The sequence below is a fragment of the Ovis aries genome, chromosome 2 (genome assembly GCF_016772045.2).
Source record: "Ovis aries strain OAR_USU_Benz2616 breed Rambouillet chromosome 2, ARS-UI_Ramb_v3.0, whole genome shotgun sequence".
Taxonomy (NCBI): Eukaryota; Metazoa; Chordata; class Mammalia; order Artiodactyla; family Bovidae; genus Ovis; species Ovis aries.
The window spans coordinates 245874739-245902480 of record NC_056055.1 but is presented as its reverse complement, the minus strand read 5'-3'; the positions used below and the strand labels follow the sequence as shown (position 1 = coordinate 245902480).

General features: G+C 51.9%; 1 long non-coding RNA gene across 1 annotated transcript; it reads right to left on the bottom strand.

The window, feature by feature from the left end:
- Positions 1–12573: 12573 nt before the first annotated feature.
- LOC132659356 (uncharacterized) lies at positions 12574–27742 on the bottom strand. The gene is made up of 2 exons (XR_009599681.1): positions 27684–27742; positions 12574–26290 (listed from the first exon to the last, which is right to left on the bottom strand). It is a non-coding gene; the product is annotated as an uncharacterized LOC132659356 (long non-coding RNA).

The window sequence follows — 27742 nt, the reverse complement described above, 5'->3', positions numbered from 1 at the left end:
GAAGCTTTATCTGTAACGGTCAAAATCTGGAAACAACCCCAAATGCCCGTCAGTGGGTGAATGGACAAAATGACACCACTGTACAGTGGAGCACTATTCGGTGGTGAAAAGCAATGAGGTCCTGCTACAGCAACAGCAGGGCTGAGTCTTAAAATAATTGTGCTGAACAAAAGAAACTAGGCCCAGAAGACGTGCACCGTGTGACTCCATCTACATGAAACTCTACAAAGGGCAAGGCTGCAGCAACAAGAACACAGATCACCAGCCACCTAGGCCTGGGGGTGGGGGAGGGGCAACTGCCAAGGGGCTGGGGGTGGTGAAAACGGTCCGTGTCATGACTGCGGGCACGGCAGCTCCACACATCTGTCATCACTCATCAAGTTGTGCACTGAAAGTTGGCGCATTTTCTTGTATACAAACACCTCGATGAAGTGACCGAGTAGGAGAAAGAGAGGAGTCCTGGGTTTAGGCACCAGCTTTGCCAAGCCATTCTCTTGCTTCGAATCTACCTGAGGACAGAGTCTGGGCCTCCTGGACACCAGTCTTGTCTAGCCTGGTACGGAAAGCCCGGCTGGGGGCCGCTGTGACCCGGCTGGGCCCCTCACGGGGCTGCTCCGAGTGCCCCCCTGATAAGCACCCTGCAGGCCCAGGATGGGTTTGGGGGCTGCCTGCACTCCTCATCCCCTCTCTGCTTCCCCAGACACTGAGCAAAAACCAGACCAGGGACACGGGTGGCCTCACAGTCCCTCCTGGGGACCTCCTGGCGTCATTCACGGAAGCTTTGTCCCCCAAGTCTGGACACTCCCTCCCAGAAGTGGGGCCAACAGGTAGGACAGCTCCAGGCCCAGAGATCAGGTGAGTCCCCGATGCAGAGGTCTCTGAACCCACACTCACCTCCCTCCCCCTGCACCTGAGCACCCTCTTTCCTTCAGGAGGTAAGAAGGGTGGGGTACTAGACCCACCCTTAACACATCCTGGGCCCGAGGGACACACACAAATGGAGGTCTGCATCAGGAGCACCCCCCACCCCTCCTCTTCCCAGCACAGGTCCCATCTCCGCACGGCCCTCACCTGCACAGGTGGGGCCTGTATGCATGTGGCCAGGCCCTACCCACAGGCCTGCCAAGGGGCCACCCTCCGGTCATGCCTTAGACTTAGGGACACACACATGGGAAGTTCAGTCCAACAACAGAAGAAGGACCCAGGGAAGAGGCCCCTGCAGGCCCTGAAAGCAAATTCAGGGCCTGAGCCTGGGAGGAGGTGTGGCTTCTGGTGGACATGCCCCCTTGACTTTGCAGGCTGCTGGCCCTGCGCTAATGGACTTGGCCCGATAGAAGCCAGACCCAGACCTTCTAAAGCACAGGCCCTGGAGGGAACACCCTGGAGGGAACGCCCTGGCGGGCCCATGGTTTGGACTCTGCGCTGCTGCTGTCTGCTGGGGTTTCGCTCCTGGTCTGGGAACTAAGGTCCTGCAAGCCCTGCAGTACAGCCCAAAAAGGAAACGCATAAAGCACAGGCCCTGGGTAGTGGGCCCAGGTCCAAGGGCTAAGGGCAGTCCTGGGGAGTTTTGACTCTGGGGTCAGGTCACAAGAGGCTTCGGCTACAAATGCCAGGCTGATGGGCTTAGCCTGCTCTTCTGAAAGTCATAGACCTGACTGATGAGTTCTGGGGACTCAGGAGGGTCAAGAGCAGATCTGGATTTGGAAAGATTCATTCAACATGTATCTGCTGATCATGTACTTCGTGCCAGGGCCTCGACCAGGAGCCAGAGAAACGACCACGTCCCCAGAGTGACTGTCAAGGAAACAGCTACACCTAAAGGGGAAGAAAAGAGAGAAGGCAAGTTCAGTTCAGTTCAGTCGCTCAGTCGTGTCCGACTCTTTGTGACCCATGAATCGCAGCACGCCAGGCCTCCCTGTCCACCACCAACCCCCGGAGTTCACTCAAACTCACGTCCATTGAGTCGGTGATGCCATCCAGCCATCTCATCCTCTGTTGGCCCCTTCTGCTCCTGCCCCCAATCCTTCCCAGCATCAGGGTCTTTTCCAACGAGTCAACTCTTCGCATGAGGTGGCCAAAGTACTGCAGTTTCAGCTTCAGCATCAGTCCTTCCAAAGAACACCCAGGACTGATCTCCTTTAGAATGGACTGGTTGGATCTCCTTGCAGTCCAAGGGACTCTCAAGAGTCTTCTCCAACACCACAGTTCAAAAGCATCAATTCTTCGGCACTCAGCTTTCTTCACAGTCCAGCTCTCACATCCATACATGACAACTGGAGAAACTATAGCCTTGACTAGATGGACCTTTGTTGGCAAAGGAATATCTCTGCTTTTCAATATGCTATCTAGGTTGGTCATAACTTTTCTTCCAAGGAGTAAGCGTCTTTTAATTTCATGGCTGCAATCACCATGTGTAGTGATTTTGGAGCCCCAAAAAATAAAGTCAGCCACTGTTTCCACTGTTTCACCATCTATTTCCCATAAAGTGATGGGACCAGATGCCATGATCTTCGTTTTCTGAATGCTGAGCTTTAAGCCAACATTTTTACTCTCCTCTTTCACTTTCATCAAGAGGCTTATTAGTTCCTCTTCACTTTCTGCCATAAGGGTGGTGTCATCTGCATATCTGAGGTGATTGAGATTTCTCCCGGCAATCTTGATTCCAGCTTGTGCTTCTTCCAGCCCAGCATTTCTCATGATGTACTCGGCATATAAGTTCAATAAGCAGGGTGACAATATACAGCCCTGACGTACTCCTTTTCCTATTTGGAACCAGTCTGTTGTTCCATGTCCAGTTCTAACTGTTGCTTCCTGACCTGCACATAGGTTTCTCAGAAGGCAGGTCAAGTGGTCTGGTATTCCCATCTCTTTCAGAATTTTCCACAGTTTATTGCAGTCCACACAGTCAAAGGCTTTGGCATAGTCAATAAAGCAGAAATAGATGTTTTTCTGGAACTCTTGCTTTTTCGATGATCCAGCGGATGTTGGCAATTTGATCTCTGGTTCCTCTGCCTTTTCTAAAACCAGCTTGAACATCAGGGAGTTCACGGTTCACGTATTGCTGAAGTCTGGCTTGGAGAATTTTGAGCATTACTTTACTAGTGTGTGAGATGAGTGCAATTGTGCGGTAGTTTGAGCAGTCTTTGGCATTGCCTTTCTTTGGGATTAGAATGAAAACTGACCTTTTCCAGTCCTGTGGCCACTGCTGAGTTTTCCACATTTGCTGGCATATTGAGTGCAGCACTTTCACAGCATCATCTTTCAGGATTTGAAATAGCTCCACTGGAATGCCATCATCTCCACTGGCTTTGTTCGTAGTGATGCTTTCTAAGGCCCACTTGACTTCACATTCCAGGATGTCTGGCTCTAGGTGAGTGATCACACCATCATGATTATCTGGGTCATGAAGATCTTTTTTGTACAGTTCTGTGTATTCTTGCCACCTCTTCTTAATATCTTCTGCTTCTGTTAGGTCCAGACCATTTCTGTCCTTTCTTGAGCCCCTCTTTGCATGAACTGTTCCCTTGGTATCTCTAATTTTCTTGAAGAGATCTCTAGTCTTTCCCATTCTGTTCTTTTCCTCTATTTCTTTTGCATTGATTGCTGAGGAAGGCTTTCTTATCTCTCCTTGCTATTCTTTGGAACTCTGCATTCAGATGCTTATATCTTTCCTTTTCTCCTTTGCTTTTCGCTTCTCTTCTTTTCACAGCTATTTGTAAGGCCTCCTCAGACAGCCATTTTGCTTTTTTGCATTTCTTTTCCATGGGGATGGTTTTGATCCCTGTTTCCTGGACAATGTCATGAACCTCTGCCCATAGTTCATCAGGCACTCTATCTATCAGATCTAGGCCCTTAAATCTATTTCTTACTTCCACTGTATAATCACAAGGGATTTGATTTAGGTCATACCTGTATGGTCTAGCGGTTTTCCCCACTTTCTTCAATTTAAGTCTGAATTTGGCAATAAAGTCCTCATGATCTGAGCCACAGTCAGCTCCTGGTCTTGTTTTTTGCTGACTGTATAGCGCTTTTCCATCTTTGGCTACAAAGAATATAATCAATCTGATTTCGGTGTTGACCATCTGGTGATGGCCACGTGTAGAGTCTTCTCTTGTGTTGTTGGAAGAGGGTGTTTGCTATGACCAGTGCATTCTCTTGGCAAAATTCTATTAGTCTTTGCCCTGCTTCATCCTGTATTCCAAGGCTAAATTTGCCTGTTACTCCAGGTTATTCTTGACTTCCTACTTTTGCATTCCAGTCCCCTATAATGAAAAGGACATCTTTCTTGGGTTTTAGTTCTAAAAGGTCTTGTAGGTCTTCATTGAACCATTCAACTTCAGCTTCTTCAGCGTTACTGGTCGGGGCACGGACTTGGATTACTGTGATATTGAATGGTTTGCCTTGGAAATGAACAGAGATCATTCTGTCATGTTTGAGATTGCATCCAAGTACTGCATTTCAGACTCTTTGGTTGACCATGATGGCTACTCCATTTCTTCTGAGGGATTCCTGCCCACAGAAGTAGACATAATGGTCATCTGAGTTAAATTCACCCATTCCAGTCTATTTTAGTTCGCTGATTCCTAGAATGTCGACATTCACTCTTGCCATCTCCTGTTTGACCACTTCCAATTTGCCTTGATTCATGGGCCTAACATTCCAGGTTCCTATGCAATATTGCTCTTTACAGCATCGGACCTTGCTTCTATCACCAGTCACATCCACAACTGGGTATTGTTTTTGCTTTGGCTCCATCCCTTCATTCTTTCTGGAGTTATTTCTCCATTGATCTCCAGTAGCATATTGGGCACCTACCAACCTGGGGAGTTCCTCTTTCGGTATCCTATCATTTTGCCTTTTCATACTGTTCATGGGGTTCTCAAGGCAGGAATACTGAAGTGGTTTGCCATTTCCTTCTCCAGTGAACCACATTCTGTCAGGCCTCTCCACCATGACCCACCTCTCTTGTGTGGCCCCGCAGGGCATGGCTTAGTTTCATTGAGTTAGACAAGGCTGTGGTCCTAGTGTGATTAGATTGACTAGTTTTCTGTGATTATGGTTTCAGTGTGTCTGCCCTCTGATGCCTCTCGCAACACCTACCATCTGACTTGGGTTTCTCTTACCTTGGACGTGGGGTATCTCTTCACGGCTGCTCCAGCAAGGCGCAGCCGCTGCTCCTTACCTTGGACAAGGGGTATCTCCTCACCGCCGCCCCTCCTGACCTTGAACGTGGAGTAGCTCCTCTCAGCCCTCCTTTGCCCGCGCAGCTGCCGCTCCTTGGATGTGGGGTTACTCCTCTGGGCCACCTCCCCTGACCTCGGGCGTGCAGTAGCTCATCTCAGCCACCGCCCCTGACCTCAGACGTGGGGTAGCTCCTCTCGGCCACTTCTGTGCCGACGCAACCTGGCACTCTCGGTCGCCGCCCCTGACCTTGGGTGAGGGATAGCTCCTCTCGGCCACGCTTCTGAATGGTCTATCTCTGGATTTTGGAAAGATTCATTCAACATGTATCTGCTGATCATGTACTGCGTGCCAGGGCCTCGACCAGGAGCCGGGGAAATGACCACGTCCCCAGAGTGACTGTCAAGGAAACAGCTACACCGAAAGGGGAAGAAAAGTGAGGAGAAGGCAAAGGGAGCATCTGTTCTGTGCTAGACTGAGTCCTGGGCATTTCATAGCAATGACCTTGGCTAATCCTCCCAGTAACCCATGAGAGGGGTGCTCCTGCTCCCTTTCACAGGTGGGAAAATTGAGGCTCCAAGGGAGCTGTCCTAGATTACACAGTCAGAAAGCCTGTGCATGCTGCATTCCACGGGCCGCAGAGGATAGGGCACGACTTAGGGCTGAACAACGACAATGCTCAGTCAGAAAGGGGTTGAGCTTGACTTGAAACCGGATGTGACTCCAAACCCAGGGTTCTCTCTGCTTCCACGGGGCATGGGAGTCTTCCTGCAGTGCCAGCGGAGGCTGGAAGATGGCTGCATTCCACAGCAAAGGGGGCCGTCTGCCCCTGAGGACGGGAAGCCCACAGCCCAGCCAGCTAGAGCATCACCATGGCCCTTTTTAGAAAGAATTAGAGGCGATGCAGAGCCGCTGACTCCCGTGGGAACAGCCTCCTGACTCCCTGGGATTTCACCGCCTTGTCTTCCTCCAGTACCTTGAATTCTCCATTCTCCTCTCAGAAGAGCCAGAAGTGAGTGAGGGAAGGGAGGTTCTTCCTCTCCAGGAAGCTTGGTTCTTTGCATTCTTTGAAGAGATTAAATATGGAACCAGCCAGGGAACAGCAAAAAGAAGGTTCCCCAGGATTTACTTAAGTGGAACCAGTAGCCAAGGCATTAAGGAATCTTCTGCCGAGACTACAACCTGTGAGTGTCTGTGCGTGCGTGTGTGTCGAGGTGCTCGCCTCTGCGTGTGTCTCCGTGAGTCTTTCTCTTTGTGTGTCTGTATTTCTATGTGCAAATCTGTGTCTGTCTGCGTGTGTCCAGGTGTGTCTGTAGGCATGCATGAGTATGTGTGTATATGTGTCTTAGTGTGTGTCTGTGTGTCTGTATGTGCAGGTGACCCTCTAATGGCACAAATATTCCCTGTGGGCCCTGGGCTCTGGTTCTGTCTATACAATTCATTGGTTGTGGGATTCCTCAAGTTGCTTAACTCCTTGAGTCTCCTTCCGTTCCCCGTGAAACAGAGTGAGTGATCCTCTTGACATCTAAGTTGCGGTGACAATTGAATGATGTACTATGAGCACTGTTCCCGTTACAAACCGATGGTAGATTTTTATGTTATTAGGGTCTTTTTCTCCTATTTTTGCTGATACCACTTTCATTCATTCATTCCACACTTTACTGAACCCCCGTCGTGTGCCAGGCGCTTTAGACACAAAATACCTTTTCTCAAAGGTGATAGAAAAGGAATAGAAACCAGACTCAAACAGTCCGGTTCTTACGTATTCATTCATTCACTGAATATTTATTGCGTCCCTTTCTAGTTGTCCAACCTCAGGCGAGTCCTGTTCCTTCTAAGTCTCCGCTTCTTAATCTGTAACCAGGACATGGAAATGATGCCCACCTTGTCTGTGCATTGGAAGGACAAACTGAAAACAACAGAGTCGGGGCTTCCCTGGTGGTCCAGTGGTTAAGAATCTGCCTTGCAATGCAGGAGATATGGGTTCAGTCCCCGGGTGGGGAACTAAGATCCCATTTGCTGTGGAGCAACTAAGCCAATGCACCACAAATAAGACCTTATGCAGCCCCCCAAAATAAATATTTTTGAAGAGGAAGAAGAAAACAGCAGAGTATAAAAGGCCTATTTCATAAACACTGCACAAATAGTAGCTATTACTCATGTGAGGCGGTACACCTCCATTTAGAGTACAAAGCTACACAGCTCAACCAGAGGAAATTCCAGGCTGCAAGTGATAAACACGGTGGAGATTCGCAGGTGCACAGCTGAACCCCGGAATGTCGTTAGAGGACCTCACTTTACCAGGCTCTTCCTGACTCCATGCCCAGCCTGGTCCAGATGGCGCTGCTTTCTCTGGGCCTGCAAGTTCTTCCTTCCTCGAGACATTCTCCTTTTGGGTTGCTCCCAGTTCTCAGAGCCTTCTAATTAATTAGCTTCTGGCCAGCTCACACTCCAGAGACCATCATCCGTGGCCTCTCTTTCCAGGATGTAGTCACTCCTCCTCCAGGTCCAGCTGATCTCCAATCAGCTGTCCCCCCATCTGTCACCCTCCAGGGTAACTAACAACACATCCCCCCACAACGGAAACTTTTCAAGAACCTGGGTCACCCATGGGTGCTAAGTCGTTTCAGTGACTCTTTGCAATCCTACAGATCATAGCCCTCCAGGCTCCTCTGTCCATGGGATTCTCCAGGCAAGAGTACTGAAGGGGGTTGCTGTGCCCTCCTCCAGGGGATCTTCCCAACCCAGGCACAGAACCCTTGTCTCTTACATCTCCTGAAATGGCAAGTGGGTTCTTTACCACTAGCACCACTTGGGGAGCCAATGCTTACCTTCCAAAATGCTTTTGATTTACCAGTTGCCCAGGCCTGGAATTCTGCCTCCTACTCCCCTCCATAGGCCATACACACACCCCAAAGTCTAGCAGAGAAGCAGCGGTTCAGGGCACACCCCAGTTCTACCTCCGATAACTGCACTTCCTGGTGAGTTGCTTCAGCTTCATCCCTTCATCTGTCAGACAGGGAAAGTGAGACACATCTCATAGGGTTTTTGTGAGAATCCAATTAGTACGTACAGAGTGCTTAGAACAGTGCCTGGCACATAGTCTGTGCTCAGTAAATGTTAGTTTACTAGCTCATTTTGCAAGAGTCAAGTCAAGAAGCCTCCCCTGGCCAGACGCTCTCTGAGCTATTGCTGACACTTGTGTGGGTGTTGACTGTCTCCCAACTTCATCCATTTCGTGAGCACTCATTGAGCTCTCGCAGAGAAAAGTAAAGCAGGGCACTGGCCCCGAGGCTCTTCACCCCACTTGGGAGGACAGGGAGACAGATCATCGCTGTCTGGGGTAAAGAGAACAGGGATGCAGACTGCCCCGGTGGTCCAGTGGCCAAGACTCTGAGCGCCCAACGCGGAGCGCCCGGCCTTTTGTTCCCTGGTCAGGGAACTAGATCCCATAAGCCGCACAGCGAAGACGGAAGCTCCTGCATGCTGAAACTAAGACCCGGCACAGCCAGAAAAATAAATACTTATTTTTAAAAGGCAGTTGTGGAATCGGCAAAATGATAAAGAGATCAATGGAACAGAAAAAGAACCAGATCCATACTTTAAAAAAAAATCTCTTCTTAGGTGAGCTGACTGCAGGGAAGCTTAAAAGATGAATAAGTTGAAGGTCGAGAAAGGGAAACGGGTCTCCTCAGACAGAACAGCAAAGGCCTGGCCTGTTGGAGGAACTGCAGGTAATTCAGGGTGGCCAGAGCAGACAGGGATGGGGTGATGGGCTCGAGATAGGCGTGGAGGTAAAAAGACACCAAGATCACAAAAGGCTCCTTATGCCCTGTTTAAAAGCTAGGACTTCTAGATGCAACCTGGTATCCAGAAAAAGGATGATACTGGAAAAACAGGAGAAATCTGAAGGAAGTCTATAATTCAGTTAATAGTATTGTCCTAATGCTAATTTCTTGCATTTGACAGACATACTGTGGTTATGTGAAGTGCTGACATTGGAAGAAAATGAGTAAAGAATGCATGGAAACTGTGTGATTTTTTACAACTCTCCTGTAAAGAAGAAAATTATTTCAAAACAAAAAGTTTATTTTCAGAGCTAAGACTTAATCTTGGGAGTTATGGGGGAGCTGGTGAAGAGTTTATGGCTATGGAATAACCAGGTCAGACTAGTGTGCTATAAGGATTACTCTGGCTGGAACGAACTGACGGTTGCCAGGGGGAAGGATGAGGGAAAGGGATAGTTAGGGAATTTGGGATGAACATGTACACACTGCTGTATTTTAAAATGGATAACCAAGGATCTACCATGAAGCACATGAAACGCTGCTCAGTGTTATATGGCAGCCTGGATGGGAGGAGAGTTTGGAGGAGAACGGATACATGTATGTACGGCTGAGTCCCTTCACTGTCCACCTGAAGCCATCACAACACTGTTAATCAGCTATGCCCCAACACACATTAAAAGGTTTCTTTAATAAAAATTTACTTTGGGTAAAGTGAGAGACTGGAGTGGGTGAGCCTAGACCCAGAGAGAGTCGTGAATCATCCAGGATGCTGTGGGGATGGAGAGAAGTGAGCAGAGGTGAGAACTCATTAAAAGATAGAGTTTAAGAAATCTGGCTTCGATTGGATGGGGAGGTAGAAGGGAGGGCTGAACAAGGAAGACGCTTGAGTTGCTGATTGGAGCAATGTGATCACAAGGATTCTTGGATGGCAAGTGACAGAAAAAGAACCTGGGCAAAGGGCAAATGCATTACCCATCCACTCACCCCTGCCCTGAAAACCAGCTGAGGAGAAGTCAGAGGTGGAGCTGCCTTTAGAAGCCACTGGAACCCGGGCCTCAGGTGCCTGCAGGATGCCCTCATCTGTCTTGGTACCACCCTCTACCCAACTGCAAAGAGCTCAGGACTCTTATCGTTAGAGCCCTATCATCATCCAGGAAAGGACATTTCCCTACCAGTTGCCATTAGAAGAATCCCGAGGAAGAGCTCTGATTGGCCAGGCGTGGCCCCAGGCCCCTCTTTGTGCTTGGTGCTGTGGCCTGAGGCCTGGGCAAATATGATTGGCCTGATTGGGATGATTCTCCCCCCACAGTCAGAACAGGTAGAATGCTAATGGGCTGGTTCTACCAGAAACTAAAATGGGGGGAGGGTAGGGGTATCCCTGGGCGTTTAGTGGTTAAGAATCTGCCTTGCAATGCAAGGGACGCTGGTTAGATCCCCAGCCTGGGAAGATTCCACATGCGCAGACTAACTAAGCCCATGCTCCACAACTTCCGAGCCTGCGCTCTAGAAGCCGGGAAAGGCCACAACTAGTGAAGCCCTCGTGCCTAGAGGCTGTGCTCCACAAGAGAAGCCACCGAAAGGGGAAACCCATGCACCCAGTGAAGAGTAGCCCCCTCTCTCTGCAGCCAGAGAAAGCCCATGGAACAGCAACAAAGACCCAGCCCAGCCAAAAATAAGTTATGATAAATAAATAGATAAATAAATCTTAAAAAAAAAAAAAGAACTAAAATGCAAGAACAATTATGCAAAGAGAGCGGTGCTGTTACCTGAAGAAATGGGGAAAGAAGGATGAACAGACAGGCAAAAGGATTAGATGGTGCAGTCATTTCCGGAGCATGAGAGAAGGGCAGGGAAAAACCAAGTGGAGGAGATGATGCAGAAAGGAAACGGGTTTAGTTCTGGCTCGGGGGAGTTTAAGGTGCCCGGACAGCGTTAGGTGGAAACCCCCACACCTCAGGAGAAATGGAATCCCTCTCTGGGAATTCCACATGGCTTCCTGAGAGCTTGGAAGAGCCGCACCTCCTCTCCCCAAAGCCCCAAGGGCTTCTGGGCCAAATGCTTTCCGCCTTGATTGGTCCTCCCTGGCCCGTTAGACACACTGACCCATCACTGCCCGCTCGCAGCAGAGCTGCACACCTCAGGCGGCTCTGATCCTCCCCAGGGGACAGGATGGGAGAGGACGGCTCTGGCTGCCTGTGGGGAGTCTGTCTTCCTCCTCACCTCTGACCTGGCCCAGACAGAAGGCCCCTCATGGCTCTCTCTCTCTTCCCCTCTCTCCCCAGGGGCTAAGATCAGGAGCCTCTGTTCTTAGTAGAAAGGAAGTGGGAACAGGACAGGGAGAGGGCCAGAGCTTGTAAAGATGAAGACTGGAGGTGAGAGAGATTAGCACGCTGTGGGGAAGAACTACAAGACAGCTTAAAGCATCCCCCCAGAAATATCCTCCACCACGGGGAAGCAAGAGGCCAGGGCGCTGCAGCCAGGTGATCAGGGCCAGCTCGCTCTGACACTGACCAGCTACGCGACCTGGGCAGGTTCCTAAAACTCTCTCCGTGATACTTTCCTCATCCGAAACACGGTGATAATGATCCTGCCTCATGGAGTCCTGGGGAGACTGTAGCTTCATTTACTCATTAGTTAATACTTGTGCTACATTAGCGTCTGGGCTTCCCGGGCGGCGCTAGCGGTAAAGAACCCACCCGCCAATGCGGGAGACGCAAGAGATGAGGGTTGGATCCCTGGCTCGGGAAGATCCCCTGAAGGAGGGCATGGCAACCCACTCCAGCATTCTTGCCTGGAGAATCCCATGGACAGAGGAGCCTGGCGGGCTGCAGTCCCTGGGATCGCACAGAGGCAGACACGGCTGAAGGGACTGAGCGCGTACGCACACCTAGAGCTTAGGAGAAAAGCAGCCCCGGGGAAAGGATGTTTGCTTGTAGTCCGTTCAGTGTGGCTTCACTTGTGCAACTCTCTTGGGCTTTGAAAGAATAGACGCATGGTTACCTGGATATACGATGGATATACGATGGACGGAAAATGGTAGACAAGTGGTTAGCAAATGGACGACTGTAAAGATGCATGGACGATGTCTGCCTGTTGGGTGGATGGATGGACGGGCTTCCCTGGTGGCTCAGCTGGTAGAGAATCTGCCTGTGATGTGGGAGACCTGGGTTCGATCCCTGGGTTGGGAAGATCCCCTGCAGGAGGGCACGGGAGCCTGGCGGGCCATAGTCGTGGGGTCACAAAGAGTCGCACATGACTGAGTGACTAAGCACACACATGGACACATGTTTGCTTGCTGGATGGATAGGTCGTTGGATGAGACACTAACATGTCTAATACAGATTTTCTAATACATATTTTCACTGAGCTCATAGTTCAGCGGAAAACAAAGCACAGAAACAGATTATTACAACGACAGAGAGAGGCAGAAAATCCAGCTAGGAGAGGGCAGAAGGTAGCCGACCAGGAGTTAGCCTGTCAGAAGAGGGGAGGTAGTGGGGGGTAGTTTCTGCCCTTAAGAAACTCACGATCTAATTAAATAATTTGCCCCTTCAGATTCTTTTTCAAAGTGAGCCAGGTATAAATAAATCTGTAAACAGAACAGTTCAGTAAACAAGGTGTTCTTTAAAAAGCAGTGAGCTCAAATGTATAATAACTCCCAATTCAAAACATCATTTCCTCCTTGGAACAGCCTCAGAGTTAATTCCCCAAATTCGCCAGAACACACACACTTCTTTGTCCCTGCCGCTCGGCGTCACCTCCTCTCTGGGCCTCCTGCGCTACCGTGGTAGGAAAATAAAGACACGAAGCCACCCCCACCGGGCACGTCCCCGGCTGCATGCTACAGGGTAGAACGGGCCTGATCATCACAGGGAGCACTCTGCTCCCACCCCCGAAACAGGGGCCGCACGTCCACAAATTGGTGCCCTGCGTGACTTTCCATTAGTGGGTTAGGCTTTAGGCCTCAAAAGGGAGATCATTCATGGCTTGAAATTTGACAAACACCCAACTAAGGGTCATGGAAGGCTGCCCCGGTGGCTCAGCAGTATAGAATCTGCTTGCAAGGCAAAAGATGCAGCAAACTCGGGGTTCGATCCCTGGGTCAGGAACATCCCCTGGGAAGGAAATGGCGACCTGCTCCAGTATTCGTGCCTGGAGAATCCCATGGACAGAGGAGCCTGGCGGGCTACGGTCCACAGGGTCGCCAAGAGTCGGACACGGCTGAGGCAACTGAGCACACACACGGGTCGTTGATTTCACATCTCTCCTCCCAGCAGCCCCAGACTTGGCCTTGAACCCAGCTCTGCCACAGGTCACCGTGCAACCGGGTGGCGGGGCAGCGGGGGGCACCTGACGTCCCCATCTGTCAAACAGAAGGATCTGACGGGGGGTGACTTCTAAGCTCTCAGGTCTCACATTCAGCAGCATATAATTTTTATTTGTAGGTTAAAAATGAGAGACTATCAAGAGTTTTCGAAAGATCAAATGGCCTGAGGCGAGTCGCCGCTCCTCTAGGAGCCCGTCTGTCATCTGATGACAGAAGGCCGTCATCGTCCAGCCTCACGGCGACCTCCAGCCTCCAGTGCGACCGTGTCCCCGTGAAGGGGACAGTCCCCATGAAGGGGCTGAACGGTAGAGCTCCACCCCAGTGAAGAGGGAGGTGGCGTTCTGGCCATTCGAGGGAGGAAGCGGCAGAAGCCCGGGCAGCATCCACACGGCACACCAGCTCAGAAGGACCCTTGGAGATCCTTTAGGTGGGCAACTGAGGCCCAGAGGAGCCCCGGGCCCCCATCCCGAGTCAGTGGGGTGCCGGGACTAGACGCGGATCTTCTCACGCCCAGGAAGCTGCTATCACAGGTCCAGGCATGGCCAGTGGGGGGGCTTCCTCCTCTGGGGTCTCAGATCCCAGGGTGAGGCAACAGCAGATTCTGCGTCTCTCCTCCCAGCAGCTTCCCCAGAGACGCAAACCACACGTCGGGGGGTGGGGCAGGCGAAGACACCCACCCTGGCGGCGGGAACAATGGTGTTCCCTCGGCAGCTGGGGAGTGGGTGGCCGAGAAAGGTGGTGTTTTCTCCTTGTGATACAGGCACGCTGGCGAGGCTCGTGAAGCTTGCTGCTGCTGCTGCTGTGTCTCGGTGTGGGGAAAACGGGGAGGGGGACAGGAGACGAGGGTCTTGAAGCAAGTGGCAACAGTCTAGAGCCTCCCCTGTGGAAAGGGGCGTTACTGCCCTTTGCTGGCTGCCTGTGACCAGGCTCCGGGGCCAGGCTCCGGGGGATGGTTGGAAGCTGTGTTGTGGAGTCAGGTCCCGAGTTTTACCTGTGTTCAAGTCCAAGCTCTACCACTTCCGATCTATGCAGCTGCAAGCAGAGATCTCACCTCTTTACTCCAGTTTCCCTGGGTGTTAAAAGAGTTCAATCGTGGTATCTCCCACAAAGGGTTATGGGGAGGATGACATGCAACAGTCCAAAGGGCTGTCTGACATCAGACTCCTGAGAAACATCCTCTGAAATGGACGGTCTAGATGCAGGAGGTTTGTCAGGGAAGGCTCTTGGCAGAAGGGTGGGTGGAGCAAGCAGGTCTGGGCAGAGGGAAAAGAGGACCCACTCCGCAGCTGCCACCATCTGAAGCTCCGAGGGGTGTGGGAGAACTCACCCTTTGCATTCTTCTACACTGAGGCCAGGCCGCTGTGCCCCAGGAACAGGCGTGACCTTGACTTGGGCTGAGGGCAACACTCCTGGAAACCGGGAGATGAGTGTCTTGGTCCTGAAGAGGGAACCTCAACAGTGCATTGCATCACCCACTAACAGAGTTTAGGACTCAACACTGTTAATACCATCGTCATCACCATCAGTGACATTATCACCACCACCCCCATCATCATCTTGTTTAACCTTCCTTCAAAACCACCCTGGGAAGTGGATGCTGCTAATATCACTTTACAGAGAAGAAAACCTAGGCTCAGAGGGGTGAACTGACCTACCCAAGGATCCACAGCTCTGCGTGACAGTCAATACTGGGAAACCAGACCTGTCTAGGCTCATTCCAGGGCTCACACCTCTTCACCCCAGGATGAAGTCTGTCCATCCCAATCACCCTTCCTTCCAGAGCTGGACAGATAGCCCCCTACGCCAAGAATGGGAGTTCACTCCCACCAGGGCAGCCAGATCCAGCACTGAGCCCTGAGTGATGGGGCCCAAGTCGGCTCTCCAAAGCCTTCACCCACTGAAGCCCTAGATCCATGTTGAAGAAGCCTGGCTCCCTCTCACGTGTGTTTCAACCAGAACTGTCCACTTCCAGGGTGAGAGAAGGGAGCCCCAGGGGGTGGCGCTTTGAAAGAGCTGAGAGTCATAAGCCCACCCCCGTGTCTTCCCACGTGCCTGTGAGATGCACTTGGCCAGACTCCTTCCTGGAGAGACCCTGCTGAGGGGTCCCCAAGGCCCCATCCCTGACCCCCTGCTTCCCACCTCCCATCACAGCAGCCTCCAGTCCTCCCCACACACCCCGCCTGTTCTCACCCTGCCCCTCTGCCAGCCCCTTGCCTCTTGTGGGTGCCCCCCTTACCCAGTTCCTCTCCTGCCTTCCCTCCATTCACTCTGCGGGCCCCAGCTTAGACATCAGCTTCCCCAGGCAGCCATGGCCTCCAAAGCCCAGGCCCAGGGCCTTTCCTCCGCACCCCCAGTGCCCTGTGCCTGCTCTCCGCCCACCGCACCGAGAGCCTTGTGCGGATGGGGGCTGTATTTTGTTGACCACGTGCAGCCAGTAACCGCACATAGCCTGTGATGAATGAAGGATGGCAGGATAGTCACTCGGTGAGATTTACCCTCACTGCCTAGAGACAACCCAAGACAGGAGAGAGTCCTTGCCCCAAAGTCTCAGGACTCCTGACCCCTGTCCCCTGCCCCACATCACTCCCCAGTCTGACATAGAGGGAATCTCCCTGGAACCCAACCCAGTGAGAACCAAACTGGCTCCCAGATGGCCATGTTGCAATTGTCCCAAAATCATAGCCACTAAGAGCTGGTGATGGACAGGGGGGCCTGGTGTGCTGCAGTCCATGGGGTCGCAAAGAGTCGGACACGACTGAGCGACTGAACTGAACTGAACTGAAGGTCCTTATTGACGGCAGATTAGGAAGTGAAACCAGAGAGGGCAAGCAAGCTCTCCAAGATCACACAGCAAGCTAGCAGCCCAGCCTGACTGGCTGCATCAGTCAACCATCCCTCCCAGGACCCCTGGAAATCCAAGCTGCCTCTTTCAAAAAGTCCTAAGAGGCCTGCAGCCCCACTGGCCACTCCCTCTGGAGGGATCAAGCGGAGGACACCTCTCTCCTCTTTGTGCCGGGAAGTCCTCTAGAGTCCAGAGACCCCTGCCTCCCCTCATCCCCCCTTTCCTGTCTCCCTCCTCTCCTTGTTTCTCTGGCTGCCAAGCTCTGCAGGGGCGGGGAGCGTGGGAGGTTGGCACCAGGGAGGCTGCAGGTTGGAAATAAATTCTAATCAAACACAGAATCATTCCATCTTCTCCCTCTGCTCCGAGGACAGCGTTTTTTACTGGGTATTACTCATATGTTCGGAGAGAAATCTTTTGAGGCTTTCTCAGAGCCAGAGGGGAACTTGCAGGGTTGGGAGGATAAAAATCTTTTCTTTTTTTCCCCCCAGGCTGGCTCTTGCTTTTATTATCTTCTCTCTCTGCCTCTCATTAAGGCAGGACTTTGAGCAGATAGATTTCATCTGGCCCTTCTCTTCCCATCTTAAAGGCACAGGACGGTGGGGGTGCTCACAACTGACTAGAACCCAAAGGCAGAGAAATGCCAAGGTCAGGAAGGGTGAAATGGAGGAGAGGCAGCCCTACCTGTTACGAGAAAGAGACAGGAGGGGATAGCAGGGGATGGATTCTCGTGGCCGATGACAGCAGGGGCCATGAAGAGCAAGGAACTCACTGGGGAAAGGATAACCTTTCTCAGAAGCAAGGACCAAAGGAGCGAAGGATAATAACTCTACTGTTCAAGAGGACCTTAAAGCCTCTCTGTCGGGTGCTGTGCCAAGGCACTCGGTCGTGTCCGATTCTTTGGGACCCCGTGGACTGTAGCCCGCCAGGCTCCTCTGTCCATGGGATTCTCCAGGCAAGAACGCTGGAGTGGGTTGCCGTGTCCTCCTCCAGGGGATCTTCCCAACCCAGGGACTGAACCCACGTCTCTGGCAGGCAGTTCTTTATCTGTAGTGCCTCCTGGGAAGCCCTAAAGCCTCTCTACCCTTTAACTCAAAACCCATCTCCCTGGAGGAAGTCCCAGAAGACTTCCTGGGTGGCCCGGCCATTAAGAATGTGGGGTTCGATTCCTTGTCTGGGAAGGTTCCGCCTGCCCCAGGGCAACGAAACCCTAGAGGCAAGTACTGAAGCCCGCCTGCCCTAGAGCCCACACTTCTTGGCGAGAGAAGCCGCCAGAGGCCTCAGCACCGCAGCTAGAGAGCAACTGCCGCCCAGCACCAGAGAAAAGCGCTCACGGCAACGAAGACCCGATGGAGCCCAAAATAAATTTTGAAAAATCTTTAAGAATATTATTTAAAAAAAAAACAAAACACTTAAGAAAGTTCCCAGGGTAGGGGTGGGCGGGAGGGAAGGGTCAGTGCTTAAGAAGACTCTTCTTCCAGTGCAGGGGGTACAGGTTTGATCCCTGGTTGGGGAACCAAGATTCCACATGCCTTGCCACGCAGACAAAAAACAGAATAACAACAAAAAAAAAAACATGCACTTTAATGCTATCTCTGTTCCCAGATCAGATGCACAGTCTAACCACCTGTATCTCCCCTCCCAGCCAGCACCCAGTCCCGGCTGTCATCACGTCCTCGTTAAGCACTGTAGCAGCCCCACTTGCCCCCCACTCCGTCTTTCCCACCCAATCCCGAAGCCCCTCTTCCATCCAGCAGCACCAGTGAGCGTTCAGAAGCTGAAAGCGAGCCACGTCACCACCCTGCTCAAAGCCCTTCGCACTGTGTGCCCAGACGCTCAGTCATGTCCAACTCTGCGACCCCATGGACTGTAGCCCGCCAGGCTCCTCTGACCATGGGATTCCCCATCAAGAATACCAGAGTGGGCTTACCATTTCCTTCTCTGGGGGATCTTCCCGACCCAGGGATCAAACCCGAGTCTCGTCAATCAGTTCAGTCGCTCAGTTGTGTCCAACTCTTTGCAACCCCCTGGACTGCAGCACGCCAGGCTTTCCTGTCCATCACCAGCTCCCTACCTCTCCTGAATTGGCAGGCAGATTCTTTACCCCTAGTGCTGCCTGGGAAACCCCCTTCTCACTGTGACCAGAACCAAATCCAGCATAGCCTGCGAGGCTCTGAGCACTGGGGCTCCTCCAGGCTCATCTCCAGGCCCCAGACTCCCTGTCCTCTCTGTCCCTGGAAGGTGCCAGGTTCTCTCCCCCAGGTCTCGTCACGCATGCCTCCTCCTCAGAGGGGCCTCCCCCGCCCACCTGAGCTAAAGAAACCCTTGCCCCTGTCATCCCTATCTCATCGCCCCCATTACCGCTGAGTTAGCTTTGTGCTGTGTCTGTGGAGCTAACCCAGTGCAGCTGAGATCCTGTGCCCTCTCCCGAAACTCCCTCCCCCGGCTGGTGCTGGGGTGGCGTGGGCAGCGAAAGTCAGCCTGCACGGGGTGTGGAGGGCGAGCGCGGAGGGGCAGCAGCTGGAAGCGTATAGCACAGTCTGAAGGCCGGTGGGGTGCGCCCTGACTGCTGCTCTGTGGCCCACCCTTGGCAAGGAGCAGCCCCTGACCCTGCAGCCCTTCCACCTCCCCGATCGCCTCCTTCAGCCTCTGGGAGTCCTGGACCAAGTGAGTGCGCAGCTCCACGGTGACAGCGGCCAGCTCACCCAGGAGGTCACCCCGGCATCAAGGTGGGCGTTGGGGAGACACGTGGGTGCCAGTCTGTCCTTCCCTCCTTCCCAACCCCCAGACCGGACCTCAGAAGCAGAGGAGCAGCCTGCACACACGGCCCCACTTGAATAAGGTCTCTGTGTGTTAACAAAGCCTTGTTCTGGACCATTAGTAACAATGCTTCTCTCTGATTAAAGCCTGGTGGCTCTTATCTCCGTTTGATCTCAAAGCCAGCTGAGTTATAATGTGCTCACTGTCTTTGTCCCCACTAGAGGGGAAGATCCTTGAAGGCTAGGATCCTGCCCACTTTCTCTCAGCTGTACCCTCAGCACGTGGAACCGATTCTGGCACATAACAGGTGCTTAGTGGTTACTGAGGGATGGAATAGCTGCCATTAGACAAAGGTACCATTGACCTAAAAAGGTGACTGGTCAACACTGTGTCCACACCAAGGTATTGGATTGGCCAAAAAAGTTCACTTGAGTTTTGTCTTTAAGATGGTATGAAAAACCTGAACGTTTTGGCCAACCCCATATATGCACAGCACGAAGGAGACCCTTCCCTCTGCCTCTAACTGCGTCCTGCCCAAAGATGGCCCTCAACTCACGAGCACCCCTCCCCCTCACTGCCCACCTCCTCCAAAGAATGGCCGAGGCCCTCCACCTCCCCAGCCCACCTCTCCCGGCTCCCAACCTCCTGCGTTCTGCTTCCAGCCTCAAGGTCACAGAGGTGACCAGCCCCGAGGCCACCGTGCCCGGGTACCACCAGGCCCTGGATCTCCCCTAACCCTATTCCCACTGCCCTTTCCTCAAGCTCTCATCCCATCTCTGAGAACAGGCCTCTTCTGGCCTCCCAAGCTTTCAAGGGACTGTTCCTCAAGGCTCTCCCCTCCATTCCCCCTTCTCTTCTCTTCTCCCCCCAGCTTCTCACCATGTATCCCCCCCCCAGACCCCAGCCCAGTAATACCCACCCTCATCATCTGACCCTTTGCCTCCAGGATCATAACCTCAAATCAGTAGTATCTCCCAGTCACGACGTCTCTCTTGCTAACCCCCATTCCCAACGGTCTACCAAAAGTGTGACATTTTGACACAGTCTCAAATGCAGGTGCAGCAGGCGGACGTGTCCAAGCGCAAGTTTATGCTTCTTGCTGAAGCTGAAGCTCCAATACTTTGGCCACCTGATGTGAACTGACTCATCAGAAAAGACCCTGATGCTGGGAAAGATTGAGGGCAGGAGGAGAAGGGGACGACAGAGGATGAGATGGTTGGATGGCATCACCAACTAGATGGCCATGAGTTTGAGCAAGCTCTGGGAGTTGGTAATGGACAGGGAGGCCTGGAATGCTGCAGTCCAGGGTGTTGCAAAGAGTTGGACACTACTGAGCGGCTGAACTGATTATCAAGCAGAAGTCCCAAGCCACATAGCTGACCTTCAGTCTATTGAGTCTTGAGAACAAACGTTGGGACAGGGAGGGGAATGTCTCAAACCACTCATCAGACGGAACCAAGCTCAGTACCATCCCTGCCATCCATGACACCCTGTCTCATGTGCAGGACTCAGCACACAGTAGGACTTTAGAAACATGGGCTGAATGAAGGTGAAGATGGATTAACACATGGAGAGCAAGGCCTCTCTGAGGGATCTCACTGCCGGGAGACTGTCTTTTTTGCTGATTAAAACCCAGGGAATGGGCTTCCCCGGCGTTTCGGTGGTGAAGGGTCTGCCTGCCAATGCAGGAGACATGGGTTTGATCCCTCATCAGGGAAGATCCCGCATGCCCAGGAGCAACTAAGCCCAAGCACCATGACGACTGAGCTGTGCCCTGGAGCCCAGGAGCCCCAGCGTGTGCGAGGACTGAAGCCCGCATGTCCTAGAGCCTATGCTCAGCAGCCAGAGAAGCCCCACCACGGAAAGCCTGCACACCACAGCTAGAGAAAACCCGCGCAGCAACAGAGACCAGCACAGCCATAAACTGATAAGCGAAGTTATAGATTAAAAAACAGAGGAAAAGGAAGTTCCTCAGTTTTCCTTGCATCTCCCATGTATACAGGAGGTCTATGTGTTATAAAACTCGTGCCTGTTTTTCTCTGTTTTAAAAGAAAATAAGGAAGGGGGTTGGACTACTTCGTGGGAGGCCAAAGTAAGGACAGAGAGGCATGGGGGCATGATGTGAATCCCCAAGGGAGAAAGTAAGAGAGGGCCTCCCAGTAGTGATGACTGAGACCCAGGGGTCATTGAGTGGGTGAAACCTCTACCCTCAGCTTGTAAAACTTCCTGCAAGGCTTTGTAATTAGACCCAGGGGAGGACAATCAGATATCAACCACTCTTAGGCCTTTCTGGTTACACCACCCGCCTGGACCCCACAACACAGCCAGCCCAGGGCACAGGCTGCGAGATGTGAGCTGAGTCCGAACACTCCCCCAGTCTCCAGCCCCTCTGCAGGGGGAACACGGGCAGGGCATTTAACACTCCTGGGGGGACTCTCCCACTAATACGATACCTGACTGTTTGCAACAGGCCCATCATCCAGGTAGGTGTTACTGTCTCCATTTAACAGATAAGCAAACTGAGGCTCAGAGATGTTAAATGCCTTACCCAAGAGCTAGCAAGAGGTTTTATGAGATCTGAACTCAGGCCCGCCTGACTGGGACCTCCTCCTCCTCCCTACTCCAACGTGCTGAAATCTAGACCCAAATGAAATTCACAGTACAGGCCCACGTGAGAAGTTCAATCATGGAGTTAGTGCTCACATTTGGTGCTCAGAATACGTGATAATGACACACAGTTGGTGTTGTTCACAATAGGCATTTCACGGCGCACAATAAACGCACACACTAGATCACGGTGGCGATGACAGAGAAAGTGTTACAGGAACATGGCAACACCCAAAGGCCCATCTTCACAAGTCGGTTTATCAATCTAATTGTCATCTAGCAAGGATCAGGGCTCTGCGGACTGGTGCCCTTGACAGGTAGGGGGTAGGGATGGAGGAGTCAGGGAGAGTGGAGAAGAGAACCAGGAAAGGCAGGAGAGTAGGCAGGAGGGACCAGACGGCAGAGAGGTCAGAGTGCAGGGACGAGGAGGCGTGTCAGGGGCCTATCCCATCTTTGCAGCTCTGATGGGAAAGAATCCGCCTGCAATGCGGGAGACCTGGATTCGATCCTTGGGTTGGGAAGAACCACAGGAGAAGGGAAAGGCCACCCACTCCAGTATTCTGGCCTGGAGACTTCCAGGGACCGTGTAGCCCATGGGGTTGCAAAGAGTCAGACACAAATGAGCGACTTTCCCTTTCACTTTGTCAATGACTCTGTTGGGCTGAGGCCCCACCACTGGTCAGAAGAATCTCAGTGGCGATGGTGATGGCAACGATGGTGCCCAACATGAAGTCTCTCCTGAGGCTCCAGGTGGGTGTCGGATTCCACCTCTCTTTACTCAGGACTTTGAGATTGCCCTGCCACCTCAGTGCCTGGCCGCCTCTCTGCATCCCACACCACAAGCAGATCTGAAGCCCTAGGATCTAAGTATTTATCCACCATTAAATAGCTTGCTGGACTTCCCTGGCGGCTCCAAAGGTAAAGAATCTGCCTGCAAGGCAGGAGACGCTGCAGTTTCATCACTGGGTCGGGAAGATCCTCTGGAGAAGGGAATGGCAACCCACTCCAGAATTCCTGCCTGGAGAATTTCATGGACAGAGGAGCCTGGTGGGCTATAGTCCATGGAGTCACAAAGAGTCAGATATGACTGAGTGACTAACACATAGATGCACGCGCACACACAAATAGCTTCACGATGGACCATGGATGGAGAGACAGATGGAGAGATGGATGGGAGGATTAATGAAAAATAGTGGGATGGGGATGTGAGAACTGGTAAGATGTTGCAGTAACGGTTATCATGGTCACATCAACCCTTATCCTAAAAAGAATCCAGAGAAAACTCAAGGTCTACCATAGACCCGCTAGGTCTGGGACCATCATCCCAAAAGACTAGGATTCATGCAACTCTTGGTAGAAGAACCTGAAAGAATCCATGGGCCCTTACTCTCGAAAGGTCAAGACAGCTTTTGCACACCCTTCTCTCCACCAGGACGCAGGACAGTGTCCACGATGGAGTCGTGCACATTGCCAGACCTAACAAAATTGCACTTGCATTGGCCCAGGAGTAATTACTGAACGCCTACTGTGTGCTCAGCACAGTCATTTGCCGGCCAGCTGGCCAGCCTTCCCTGGAAGACTGCCGGCCCGGCCAGCTGACTGACGGAGCCGTATCAGCTTACACAGCAGTTGGCGTTTCCTTCACTGTAAATGCCCTTGTCTCGCTGGATAGAGGGAGCGTGTGATGATGACAGGGTGGTCAGAATGATTTAGTTTCATCTCTGACGCACCCTGCCTGGGGAATTCTCACTGTCATCAGGTGGTGACAGCTTGTCGTTGTGGGTATTAAACAGCTCAGCTCCTTGTTTCAATAAGCATCATATAAAATTATTAAACAAGCCGATGAGAGACAAAAGGGTCAGCCTGATCTGTTTGGGGAAAGACTACCCTAGAACTGCTGACCCAGGCAGAAGAAAAATATATTGACATGCGTGTGTTCTCAGGGCGTCCCAGGTGTTAATTATGGAGGTGACCTGTGATCACGCCCCTTGAGTCCAAAAGGAAAGGATTCCTGAGTCTGTCTCCCCACTATTGTGGTTTGGGGGGAAAGCAGTTTATTATCCTCTCAGGATAATAAAAGAAATACATCCCTACTGTAAAATATTTAGGCAATATATTTTAGAGACTATTTAGGGAAATGGGGAAAAAAGAAAGTAAAAATCACCCAGTAACCTCATTCCCGCAAAAATACAGCGCTGACCTTTTCTTCCATCTTTTTTTCTTGTATATATTTTCCATAGCTGCAAAGATAACAATAATTATTAAGAGTAACTAGGGCTTCTCTGATGGTCCTTGCAATGCAAGGGACGCGGGTTTGATCCCTGGTCCAGGAAGACCCCACATGCCATAGCAACTAGCCTGGGGGCCACAACCACCAAAACCCTGGAGCCCTAGAGGTCATGCTCCGCAATGAGAAGCCATCTAGCAAGAGTACCTCCCACTCACTCACTGCAACTAGAGAGAGCCTGGGCGAAGAGACGAGGACCGAGCACAGCCAAAAATTGATACAGAAGAAAAACTAAATATGGGGAAAGAATCTGAAAAAAAAGTGGATATGTGTACGCGCATCACTGATTCCCTTACACGCATCACTGATTCCCTCTCTGCACACCGAAACCAACACAGCATTGCAAATCGATACTCTGAGAAAACGAATTACTAAATCTTAAAACAATATACACCAGGCATTGCTTTAAGTGCTTTACATCTATTTACACACTTAATCCTCCCTAAAGAGGGAGGACTATTGTTACGAGTATTTTACAGATGAGTAAACCGAGTCTCAGAGAGATCAGGTTGCCTGAGTTTGCAGGACTAAGAGGCAGAGCTGGGATTCAAACCATTCCTGCACACCGTTCTCCTATCTCAGGTCCAATTTATAGTCTCCTTTTTGTCTTCAGCATTATGACATATACACTTTCCCAAGGCAAGAGCTACAGAAACATTATTTTTAATGGTTGCTAAATATTCCAAGTCGATGGACTACAGTTTACTTAGTCATTTCTCTATTTTAGATATATTTTTTTCTCCAAATTTTCAGGGTTCTGAAACCCTCTCCAGCACAGCAGTGAACGAACCCCCGCAGAAGAGAGCCACTGCCTCCCACTCTTTCCCTTCCAGAGAATGCTCATCCCCACACAGCCCATCACCGCCACACAAAGCTGGCCCCCGCTCCTTCCCAGGGCTTGGAAGCAACAGCTCCTGGCCCCCAACTCTCCACCCCATCCCCCGAGGCAGAAAGCTTGCAATCAGAATTATGAGCAGACTATATTACACCCTGGACCAAAAATATTACATTTCCATGCTTGCTTTAGGCAAGACAGTGTGGGCAGTGCGCCTGTCCACTGGCCACCTGGACAACACACCTCAAGTCTTCCGGCCTCGGTTTCCTCCTTGGAAACAGAAACACCAGTGGGACCCCTGCCTCCCTTGAATGACAAGTGCTCAGTGAAGATCAGATGACACAATTGCCATAAAAAAGGCTTTCAAAACTGAAAAAGAGCTCTACATATGCAAGAGATTGTTATTATAGCGTTAAGTCGACAGTGTTCCCTGAGGAGCTGCTTCGTGCCAGGCATTTGTGTGAAGCCCTGGGGACATGGAGACCCACAAGAGAGCCCCAGGGCCAGCCCAGAGGGAAACACAGTCTGATAGTGGCGGACTGACCAGCAGTGACACACAGAGGAGCGAGTGCTTGGGCAGAGAGGCGCACAGGGCCGCAGGAGCCCAAGTCAGGGAAGGCTTCCTGGAGGAGGTAACAACTCGGCTGAAACCTGGGGGATGAGTTTGGCGAGATGCAAAGAGGTGGGAGGCTTGAGAGAACAGCATATGCAAAAGTGCGGAGACAGAAAAAGAATGACATTCTGGAAAGAACAACGTGGCCAGGGTGTAGCGGGTTTCTGGAGAAGTGGAAGGAGAGGAGGTTTGTGGTCCACACCAAGCATCTGCTCTTTTAACTGCTGCTGATCCTGTAACCGTTGAGAGGATGAGGAAGGGGAGGCACGACCCACACCCAGCAAGCAGCACCACCCTCTCTCCAGCCTAAAGGCCGCACAGCATCAAGGGACCGGACCAGGGGAGACAGTCTGGGATTTACAGGTGCCACAATTCATCAAGCCGAACATGGCAGGGTTTAGAGGCCTCTTCCCAAGCCTCTGCACACCCTCACCGCCCCCCATCCCCGCCTACCAGCTCCACTGCATCCCCGGGATACCCCAAAGCTCAAACTTGATGGATTCCCCAAGAAGTTCAGGCAAAGAACCTACTAAGGCGCTGGGTATTCATTGTTATCGCCTTTAAACCTTTCCAGGACTTCTCTGGTGGCTCAGACGGTAAAGCATCTGCCTACAATGTGGGAGATCCAGCTTTGACCCCTGGGTCAGGAAGATCCTCTGGAGAAGGAAATGGCAACCCACTCCAGTACTCTTGCCTGGAAAATCCCATGGACGGAGGAGCGTGGCAGGCTACAGTCCATGGGGTCGCAGAGTCGGACGCGACTGAGGGACTTCACTTTAATCTTTCCAGCAAGCCTGTGAGACCTGGATTCCTGGTTCCATTCCACCAATGAGGGCCAGAAAAGTCAAGTAATAGGCACTCGTGAAATGAAAAGTGGGTTTAGGATTCAAGGTGGTGTAGGCATCAGAGGCGGAGATTGAAGCCTCTGAACAAGTCCCCACCTGGCTGCTCCCAGGCCGGGCTGATATTTGCACCTCGAACAAGGAGCCTGCAGACGGCACGGCAGCTTGGGCAGGGGACGCGTCGGATGCCACATCTGTCTCTCCCAAGGCCCTGCAGGTAGGGGACCAGGATCAGATTAAATCAGGATCTCTCCGCATTCACCAGGGGATGTGGTACAAACCCCATCCCAGGCCCTAGACACATTCTCGCGCAGACTGCCTTCCGGGTTTGGTTCAAGTCCAAGAATCTAGTCCTTTCTGGCTCAGCTGGGACTCCAGGGAAACCCCAACCCGCTTGCCCTCTGGGCATCTCAGAAATGCTCCCACACAAGCTCCCTTCTTGCCAGCGGAAGAGCCAGGCTCTAGGGGCCTGGAGGAGACGAAACCACCCAGCGGCTTCCTCGGCCAAAAGGCAAGGGAGGCAGGAACTGCTTTGTGTCTCCAAACGAGATCCTCAACCTTTCTGCGCCTCAGTTTCTTCACAAGGGCAGGAGACTCATGGGCCCACTGGAGTCCATTGGAGGGTATCTGTATTTCCTGCTCAACAGTTATTTAGATGCTGTTCTAGACACTGGTGGGCTTCCCTGGTGCCTCAGACGGTAGGGAATCTGCCTGCAATGCAAGAGGCCCAGGCTCGATTCTTGTTTGGAGAAGATCCCCTGGAGAAGGGCACGGCAACCCACTCTAGTATCCTTGCCTGGAGAATCCCATGGACAGAGGGGCCTGACAGGCTGCAGTCCATGGGGTTGCCAAGAGTCAGAGAGAGAGAGGGAAACACCATCCTCGGGAACCTTCCATTCTCTGGTGCCTCTGTTCAATGGAGCTGTTCAATGGAGATTGTAATAGTGCCTTTCTCATGGAGTTGTTGCAGGGATTAAATAAATGAGTATCTGTAAAGAACTTAGTATAGGGCCTGACACTTAAGAAGTGGCTGTAAAAGTTGACTGTTAATAGGAGTAATACCCTCCTCCCTGGGTTATAAGGATTAGATGAGATCATATCTGTAAAGTACTAGGGTGTGACCAGCTACTTCCTCAAACATCAGCCAGTATAATCAGCCCATTTTAGGGAGGGGGCCACTGAGGCATGAGACTAAGGGACTTGCCCCAAATCTCACTTTGGTTCCTGGTAAAGGCTCTTAAGTAGATTCTAAACCAAGAGTTAGCTTTGGTGCGCTGGGGGCTGGATGGTTCTGGGTGCCATAAGAAGTTTAACAGCATCCATGCCCTCTACCCATGGACCCCCAGAGCTCTACCCTCCTCCCACGCTGTCACAACCACAAAGGTCTCGGGACATCGCCAAATGGCCCCTGGAGGGCAAAACTGTTTCCCAACCCCACAAGCACTGCTCTAAACTGACCCTTGAGCTCACATTTCAAGAACCGCCCTCCCCGCCCCGGCCCCCCCTCCCCCCGCCTTCCCCGCCCCAGATCTGACCCGAAGGCCCCTCCTCTCCCCATCGCCAACATAAATGCCCTGTTCCAACCACCCTCCCAGAGAACCCACCCTTTCTCAGGCAAACCTCAAACTTGCCAGGCTCCCTCCGTCTGCTCCGGGTCTTCCCC